This window comes from Alosa alosa, chromosome 12 (assembly GCF_017589495.1).
Source record: "Alosa alosa isolate M-15738 ecotype Scorff River chromosome 12, AALO_Geno_1.1, whole genome shotgun sequence".
Lineage (NCBI taxonomy): Eukaryota > Metazoa > Chordata > Actinopteri > Clupeiformes > Clupeidae > Alosa > Alosa alosa.
The window spans coordinates 12,736,999-12,747,240 of NC_063200.1; the positions used below are offsets into that span (position 1 = coordinate 12,736,999).

Below are 10,242 nucleotides of genomic sequence, written 5' to 3' on the forward strand. Positions count from 1 at the left end.
GTGTGGGGTGTGTGTGGTGTGGGGTGGGTGGCAGTGCCAGACGACATTACTTGTTGTTTTGTCTTTTAGGTCTGCAATGATGTGTGTAGAGTTTTTTTTAGGAACATCTGGCCTGTTAACATCGGCCCATGGACAACAGATGCAAAATAGCCATTTTGCCTAATTCTGGCGCATTTACATTTTTATGTTCATTAATGTGCAAAGTCCATGTCTAAATAAACCTTAAAAGAAAAATAAATAAAATAAATACATAAACGCAGATTGAGCGTTTGGAGATTTGGAGGGCTGGGGCTCCTACCACACAAGTTCCTTGTCTCCTTTTGATTCCTCTTGATTCATTCTTGATTCTTGGTTCAAATTTGGCAAACAGTGGAGAACGTTCGTGGTGAACATGTTTTCTTTGAACAGTTAAATTTGAACGATTTGGTGTTAACATTCCATTGTAACGGTAATTGCATTATTGCCTTTGTCAAACTCATGTCCAGTTCCACTGTATGTTACTGTAACTGCCTCCTCAGACTGTTTGTGATTGTTCGCCGAAAACTCAAGGCTAACGGAAAACTGTTTGCTAACGTTTGCAAATGTTTGCCTATGTTTGGGAATTTGAACACACCTCAGGTTACAGGCTTACAGAATACAGCACATGAAGAATGAAGAACACACGCACAAGCAGCGAGGCGAAGCTCTGCCATTGCACTTCGGCGGTAGCTGACCCGAACAAATTCCCCAAATGTGGGAATCTCGATTGCATAATTTGTGGTAGTGGGGGACTTAAGGGGCAGTCGTGGCCTACTGGTTGCCGGTTCGAACTCCGACCAGTAGGCACGGCTGAAGTGCCCTTGAGCAAGGCACCTAACCCCTCACTGCACTGCTCCACGAGCACCGCTGTAGCAGGCAGCTCACTGCGCCGGGATTAGTGTGTGCTTCACCTCACTGTGTTCACTGTGTGCTGAGTGTGTTTCACTAATTCACGGATTGGGACAATTGCAGAGACCAAATTTCCCTCAGAGGATCAAAAGAGTATACTTATACTTACTTACTTATATGCAGTGGGTGTGTATAGGCAGCTATTGAGCTATTGAGCAGGCATGGTAAAATTAAAAGGGCTGATATTTCACCCCCAAATGCAGTTGAGGAAAATGTATTCAAATGTTCAAGTTAAAGCGGAGTGATTTTTAACAGATGCTTTTATCCAAAGTCATACGGACATATAATGGCGGGAATCGCACTCGGGTGAATTGACTGTCCGTCAGTGATGTTACCACTGCTGCAAACTACTCCACCGTGTCTTCGCTGTTGTGCATATTATGATTTGATTTTCACAAAAAGCTCATAGAGAGAGAGAGAGACATATGAAACAGCATGCGGCATGACATCCACTTTTATGAAATCACTTTGCATTATTAGTTTTAGACATTAGTCACCTTAGAGAGCCAGGACTGAATCCCGCTGTCACTGCGACACATGGGAGCCACCTGGAAAAACCATGGAATGAATAAAAAAAAACATTTGCCATGGACAAAACATGCACACAGTGAGCTTAAACAAAATTGCTCACAGTGACTCCCCAGTTTCATCCACAGCATTACAGCTAACACGTACAATTGGATGTTTTGTTGTGGTAACAAAATACTGTTTGGACTAGGACGGTTTTTATAAACATAAATTGGAGTGAATCTCAATTTAATCACAACCTTTTTTTTTAAATGTAATCACAGCTGTAATGGAAGTTTTTTTTTTATGGTAATGCAGTGATTAAACTGTAATTCATCCAAAACACAAAGCAAAATGTCAGAGTACTGACCTGGTCTGTGCTTTCTGACATGAGAGTAGAAAAGAGAGAGGAGAAATAGAGAGAGAGATAGAGAGAGAGAGAGGGAGAAAGAGGTGGGTGAGAGGAAAGAAGGAGAATAGAGAGAGGGTAGAGAGAGTGAGAGGAGAAAAAAGAGAGAGAGATGAAGAGAAAGAGTGGTAGAGAGGGAGTGGAAATAGGGGAGAGTGAGAGGGAGAGAAAGAGAGACAGAGAGAGGAGATTTTAAGAGAGTGTGGCCTCCCCCACGGCTGTCCAGCTTCTGCTGCTCCCAGTGCGGTGGTTTGATGTGGGCTCTCAACAGAAATCAATGTGTCTGGCCTGCAGCTCGCCACCTAAGTGATTTCAACCTGAGGGATGCAATACCCTTAATGAGTTGCTCAAGGGTCAACCGCTATATTATTCAAATATGCAGCTCATCAGCGTTTGGCATAATAAACATTAAACCGTGGTTTGCCTGCAAATCACCCACCACCCCTCTGAACTGGACACTGAGGCCTGTGAGCTCGGTCAGCTGTCCCTGCTGCATGATTGCAGTTTGGCATACTGGAGCTTTATGGACATTTATTATCTGGCCGCCCACTTTTTTTTGTGTGTTATCTTTAATCTGTCGTGTCTATATTCTCACCATTGGGCAGTTCCTCTACTCTGCACCCAATCATTGTTTTTTGCCAGATACTTATATTTGTACACTTAAAGTAGAGTAAAGTACTTTTTTTGTTTCAAAATTATATATATATATATAGGGTCCTGCACAAATTTAATTGCACAAATGCACAAATTTAATTCAGAATTTTTCTAAGCATTTCTTACCAACAAATCAATTGCATACACCACATTTCAAACCATGATGTAGTTAAACTACTGTACCTAGAATGTTAATGATGTAGTTAAACTTCCTAGAATGTTACTGTAGCTTGATTACTGTAACATGGGTGGGTGAGGATGTAGTTGGAAAGGAAAAGCTACTTTGCAGGATTGAGCAGCTCCATAGCAAATGCTGATGTGGTGTGTGTGTGCGTGTGTGTGTGTGTGCGTGTGTGTGTGTGCTAACATGTGTGTGTGTGTGTGTGTGCTAACGTGTGTGTGTATGCATGTGTGTGTGTGTGTGTGTGTGTGTGTGTGTGTGGTGTTCCCTGATTGGCAGCTTGCCTGCGTTGAGTAATGGAGACGTTGATGTAGTTGCTGGCTTAGTGTTGAGAACAAGTCAAGCTGGCATGCAACCGAAAGACCCTCGTCTCCGTGTATCCAGACTGAGACGCTATCAGGCAGGAACTAGACGAGCATGGCCGTAGGGTTGCTTCGGGCTCTCTCCATCTCTCAGTCAATACTGTAAGTCTTCCCTTTTCTTCTAGACGATCAGGAGAAGGCATTTGAATTTCAAACTGAGGAACAAAAAATTACAAAACGGCACTAGGAGGTAAGGGAAGCGGCTTACACAAATAGTGCAAACAGGAGCATTCGGCTTTATAAACTAATCAATCTCGCTGCACAAAAGCTCAGCACAGAAAGGACCAAACATGCCTCCTCAGCATCTCCATGAACTCAGTAATTCTATTTGCTCTTTACTTAATACTGGGACCTCCCCAAATAGCTCACTCAGCATTCTTCACTTTTCCACCCCCCCAAAAAGTATTTCCTGTTATTGGTGTGGAATTATGAGTATTTTATGGAGAGATTAAGGGTGTGCCACGTGTAAAATGGCCACAAACTGCATCCAGTTATGACACCCAGTAAAAAATCCAAACAGATGAAACGGCAATATTGACTGCGGAGAGAGTGCTGTGCGCTACGTCGCTGAGAGACTGAGTGATGTAGCTCACCTCAGGACTGGCAGCCCGCAGAAGATTTATTAGTCACTGATTTATGCCAGAGGCTGTGCATTGATCACTGAACCGCCAGGGAGCAGGTGAGTCCGGCCCGTACACGGCCCTGATCCGCTCTCAATCCGCATCAACAACACCCAATCACCTGCATCCATATCACCAATGCCCAATCACCCGCATCCACATCACCAACACCCAATCACCTGCATCCACATCACCTACACCCAATCACCTGCATCCACATCACCAACACCCAATCACCTGCATCTGTATACGCATCACAAACGCCCAATCACCAACATCCACATCACCAACGCCCAATCACCAACATCCACATCACCAACGCCCAATCACCTGCATCCACATCACCAACGCCCTATCACCAACACCCAATCACCTGCATCCACATCACCAACACTCAATCACCTGCATCTGTATACGCATCACCAACGCCCAATCACCAGCATCCACATCACCAACGCCCAATCACCTGCATCCACATCACCAACGCCCAATCACCTGCATCCACATCACCAACGCCCAATCACCCGCATCCACATCACCAACACCCAATCACCTGCATTAGTATACGCATCACCAACACCCAATCACCTGCATCCACATCACCAACACCCAATCACCTGCATCCACATCACCAACTCCCAATCACCAGCATCCACATCCCCAACGCCCAATCACCAATGCCCAATCACCCGCATCCACATCACCAACGCCCAATCACCTGCATCCACATCACCAACACCCAATCACCTGCATCTGTATTCGCATCACCAACACCCAATCACCTGCATCCACATCACCAACACCCAATCACCTGCATCCACATCACCAGCACCCAATCACCTGCATCCACATCACCAGCACCCAATCACCCACATCTGCAAAACCAGCACCCAATCACCTACATCTGCAAAACCAGCATCCAATCACCTGCATCTGTATACGGATCACCAACGCCCAATCATTTGCGTCTGCCACAGTTGCATCCAATCATCTGCATCTACCATACTGGCGCCCAATCATCTGCATTTCCCACAGCTTTGCCCCACGTAGACAACACATGCAAGGAAAGTTTGGGTTAGAGTTTCTGCTGTTCATCAATCATTAATAACACAACTTCCATGACTGCACTGCTTCAGGCTTTTGCTAACTTTCAGACCTAATGGCACTCCATGATCACACAGCGGCGCAAATGCCCAACATCCATAAACACTGGTACAGACACTGGGCAAACTAAGCTATGCCATTAAGGTGCAGGATTGGAAGAAAACCACAGCAATCTGGTCATTTCCTGAAAAGGCAAAAACACCACCACCTCTGCTGATCAAGATCCTCCTCTGAAGGGTGACATCAGTAAAGATGGGCTGGGCTGAGCCCACTGCATGTATCTCCAGTGCTCTATGTCAGAGACTTTCTAATGAGGAGACACAGCACTAAAAAATCCTCCATAGAAATGCATGGGGTTAGTTTGTAATGCCAATATGGCAGTTGTCTACACATATCCCGCCCCTTCAGCGGCAAAAAAGTCGACATGTGAATACATTGTGCCAATCATGTGTTGTGATCTCGCCGCTGGACCAAGGTTGGTGTCGTGAAGCCTTGCGCACGCACATTTCTGCCAAAATAGATGCCCGATAAGTGCCCAAAAAGTGTTACAAGATGACCTAAAAGGCCTTTGTCTATGTAACTGTCAAGTGCCTTAGCCCACTATGTACGTCTCCAATATTCTATGTGACAGATAGGGGGGCATTGGTTCAAAAGAAATCTCTTACTCTGGCTTACAGAACAGCCACCAGGTTGGCAACAGCCAATTTAATTATTATGATTCCTATTATGATTCAGGTCCCCAGATTCCCCTTCTTGACCACCACTTGACCATTTTATGAGCAGCTGTTGTAATTGTCTTCTCTTCTCTCCACAGCAAGATTGCTTTCAGGATTCTTTCATTTCATCGTACCTTTGCACTAATTGATGGTTTGACTTTAATACGATAATTAAATTGTTTTATGAATTTAATTACGTTACGATCATAGCTTAATTTTCCTCCTTGTTGTTTTCACTCTTGCCTGGGAAAGGATAGCAGAGCTCAGATGGGTGGAGGAGGGGAGGGGGATGCTGAGGCATCACCGTTTGACAGGACAGGAGAAATAGGCTGCCTCACGTGGAGAGCAGAATTAGGGTGGGCCATAATCATTAACTGTCACTACTGCGAAATGCCATCACAGAACTACGCCTGCCGCCATTATATCTCCATCACTGCGTCTCCAAGAGGAATAATCATGTGCTATTAACAGGGATATTTTAAAGCAGGGCAGAAATTACGTAACGTAAAACACGTTGAGTAGTTTCATGCAGGATGACCACACTCTGCTCCCGGTTGGTCCCTGGCACTGCCGACATTCAGATGGTCCTCAAAGTGAAACAGCGGACGGGAAAAAAAGGAATGAAATCAATAAAAACCTGTAATTGACCACACACAATTATCCCTGTGTACCTGCGGTATGGCGAGTGCAGTCTACAGTCACTGTCTTCCTGATTTGTCATCACTTCCTCTGTCTCAGGAGGCCCATCTGAGGCCACAGGAACTGCTCTCTTTCTGCTTTTGCCAGAGAAACGCAGCGTGGTGGTCCCATAAATCACATTAGGCTCTTAATTGGGGAGGCACATGAAAGATGCCCTGTGCGGGGGAGAGGCCCCAGCTTCAGGTTTTATCAGGCATTAACTCTAATGAGATTCCCCCCATGAGAGCCTTCTGTAATTACAATTATCACCATAATGAGCTCATAGAAACCTCACACTGACCCCCCAAAATGTAGACAATTTTTTATATGAAGTGCCGTATAATAGGCAGTAACACACAGACATGTGTGGGTATATATATATATATATATATATGTATATATATATTTATACAACAATTGGGTTCTATGGAACTATTTATTTGTTTCTGATTGGCCGAGAGACGTTCCATGAGTTGGAATATCCCTGGACATTTCAACTCAGACTTTGCACAGCTAATAATAAATCACTCCACGATACAATGCGAAGATTTGACACAATGTTCTCATCCCAGCTCTCCACTATTTCAAGCAATGGGTTACTCCTTAGCAAACCATAACGAAACAGTGCTTCACCACATCTGTGGATTAAGCCACACAGTCAACTCAATGTAAGTAAGATAAACGAGGATGCTAATTGTTCTTAGCATTGCCAGCATTGTGTATAATATGATTGTCACTTGGATATATGTATATAGACAATAAAAACAAAAACAATGCTTGAACGTTCTATTTGGGCCCCAATCTACTTCCTCTACATTAAGATAACATATGGAATGTTAAAAAGGAAGTCTTGTGGGGCCAACTATGATGCTGATAATGGAACTCTCTTGAAAGGGTCCATATACATATATATACAATACACACACACACACACACACCTATGCACCTATGTAACTCTCCCATACCTCTCCACCGCCATGCCTTTGCCTTAGGAGGCACACGAGTCCAACATGTCAGTGCTTGCTTGAGAATGCTTTCCCACATATGCTTAGCCAGCTAACAGCTATTGGCAATATTTAATACAACAAAGGAGCTCGTGCTTGGAGTGCTAAGTTCAGTGTAATGTAAATGGATATTTGCCATTTAGCCTGGAAATAGAAGTCGTAATGAGTGGAGCCAGTCAATTACAAAACTACCTTTCCAAGTGAATGAGCAACCAAATTGAAAATAGTATGGTCTCAAGGTAGCAAGCCATTTTCCATGTGTGCATTGCAAGCAGGCCTAATTGAAATTACACGCGGAAACCGAATGCTTAGGCCTGAAGGTGAAGTTATTCCGGGAGTTCTGATCAATATGACTCCCAGAACGTCATGCAGCTAAAATCTCCATGTGTGCTTCATGCTGGTGACATATAGACCAAATAGAAAACATAACATGAAAATAGATCGCTAAGGCACATTACTATGTCTAATGTAATGGATAGTTCACTGGACGTGTACTTTCAAATGCATCTGCACCTTTTTCAGATCCCATGCCTTGCTTTAAAACTGTTCTTCAAGAGGAGTGAGGGATGAGTGGTTGCTCAGTTGGGCAGAAGTATGTGCCTCTCAGAAAGAGAGAGAGAGAGAGAGAGAGAGGAAGAAAGAGAGAGAGGGATAGAGGGAGAGAGAGAGAAAGACAGGGTGAGGGAGAGGGAGAGAGTGAGGCAAGGGAAAGCAAGAGTTTTACATAGCACATTTAATACACTGGGGTAATTCACTATGCTTTACATAAACAACACAAAGAATAGTAAATAAAAGTAAATTATAGCATAGAATTGCTATAGATTAAAAAAGTGAGAGAGGGAGAGAGAGAGAGATGGAGAAAGAAAGAGACAGAGAGAGAGAAAGAAAAATAGAGAGATGGAGAAAAATAAGAAAGGGAGAGAGAGAGGAAGTGCAAATAGGGTAGGCTACTGAGCATACCAGTGTGTGTTGTGTGTTGTGTTCTTGCGACAATGTCCTAATATCTCCCTACCACGTGCGTACCACTGGCCTGATGCCCAGAGGAGCTCTCTCCCCCACGGAGACACCGGGAGGACACGGTCGCCTGCAGCCGCCGCTAAAACGGTCCCGGGGGGGGGGGGTCTGGTGGGCAACATCAAAACATCTTCCAAGTGAGTCTCTTAATTTGTTTATATTATCTCCCCTTGAGTTTTGGCACTGGCTGCAGTGCCAGACAAATGACCCACACAGACCGTGACATGAAAAAGCTGTGCAGTAAATTTAACAGTGTCAAATAAATCTATGCTGGTTGACAAAAACAGTACAAAAATGTACAAATTATTTTGGTAATTTCTGGTCATGACTGGGAACATTTGGGAATGGTAGCAAATATATTCCTTTTTGTACATTGCAGTCCATCAAAGCTAAGTGTTCCTTACATAACGTCTCATCTTGTGGTTTTATTTATATGTCAGTATGGTTGACTTTATAGCTGTGAATCCACTGCCTAATGTTTTACATTTCCTCCAAAATAAGTTGAAGGTTATAATAGAAAAAAAAAACATAGAATCCTCAACCTTGAGGGTTTCATAGAGAAGTGCCTTATACTTCTGTTTGATCAAAAACATGTTTCATGTTTGCCGTTCCTAGTGATGCCACATCATTAACTGTTACCATATTACAGGAGCTTTGTGACCTTTAGTAGATACACTTCTTGTCTCTTTATAGCAATTTATTGACTAGAATTCAGGTGCGCTAGCACCAGGGAGTGTTCCTGGGGGGCTCATCTTGTGAGGGCTGAGATGCTCCTTCCCCTTCCATTTCCCCAATGATGTAGCCAGCCTACACAAACAATCAATGGGTCATCATAGCTACAGGAGCACGTCTGATGAGTGTGTAATAGAAATGCTTTTTGCCACCCCAACACAATGGCGGCATCACAGCCACAATGTCCCCACCCAGAAAGAGGCAACCTCTAGAAAAGGAGTGTCAGAAAAGAAAGAGGGTTTAGTTGTGTGTGAGAATCCTGGAGTGGTTTGATTTGTCTGCTGTGTGTGCTGTGTGAGAAGAGGAGCAGAGAGGCAGGAGCAGGACATACAGTAGCAGCCAGTGTGTACCATACTGTAGCACCCGGCGCAGATAGGAGCAGATAGCAGCCGGCGTGCACCATAGCATAGGAGCAGGAGATAGCAGCAGGAGGACCATAGCATATAGGAGCAGGAGATAGCAGCCGGCGTGCACCATAGCATGGGAGCAGGAGATAGCAGCAGGAGGACCATAGCATATAGGAGCAGGAGATAGCAGCCGGCGTGCACCATAGCATGGGACCAGGAGATAGCAGCAGGAGGACCATAGCATATAGGAGCAGAAGATAGCAGCAGCAGGAGGACCATAGCATATAGGAGCAGGAGATAGCAGCAGCAGGAGGACCATAGCATATAGGAGCAGAAGATAGCAGCAGCAGGAGGACCATAGCATGGGAGCAGCCGGTGTGTACCATAGTAAAGGAGCAGGAGATAGCGGACGGCGTGCACCATAGCATAGGAGCAGTAATGTAGTCGGCGTGCACCATAGCATAAGGAACAAGCGACATTAGCTGGGCCCCTTAAAAAGTGAGGTTAATCATTTTGCATATTGTCCTAGCACAAACAATACAAATAAATTGCCTATTCATTGAGTTGATGAATGTGTTGTGTCAGCTTGAATTTTTCTTTACAAATAGGGCCACTTGGAAGCAAGTCCATTAGCTACTGTAAGGATCCTAATTACCAGGCTGATGATAATCTTTTCAGTCATATATTGACTCTTGATCAACTACTAAGTGTGGGCCTATTGTGGGCCTACTGTCACATGTCCACAGGAGCAGTTAACTATAGGGACAGGAAATGTAATCAAATGTATACCTTGTCATGTCTTGATTGATTCACTCTCACTACAACAATGGTCTCAAGTCTCTTCAAAGTACTCTCAAATCAGATGACCTCCAACCATGTGATCCCAAATCAGCTGACCTCCAATCATGTGATCCATATCAATGTAACCAACCACAAACTAGGTAGCCTACCGTATTTAAGTGAGGTTCACAGAGCATTCTAGGAGCT

General features: G+C 44.3%; 1 pseudogene; it reads left to right on the forward strand.

Moving 5' to 3' along the window:
* The first annotated feature begins 659 nt into the window (after nt 1-659).
* On the forward strand, nt 660-794 carry LOC125305275 (annotated as a pseudogene).
* Nucleotides 795-10,242: the final 9,448 nt, after the last annotated feature.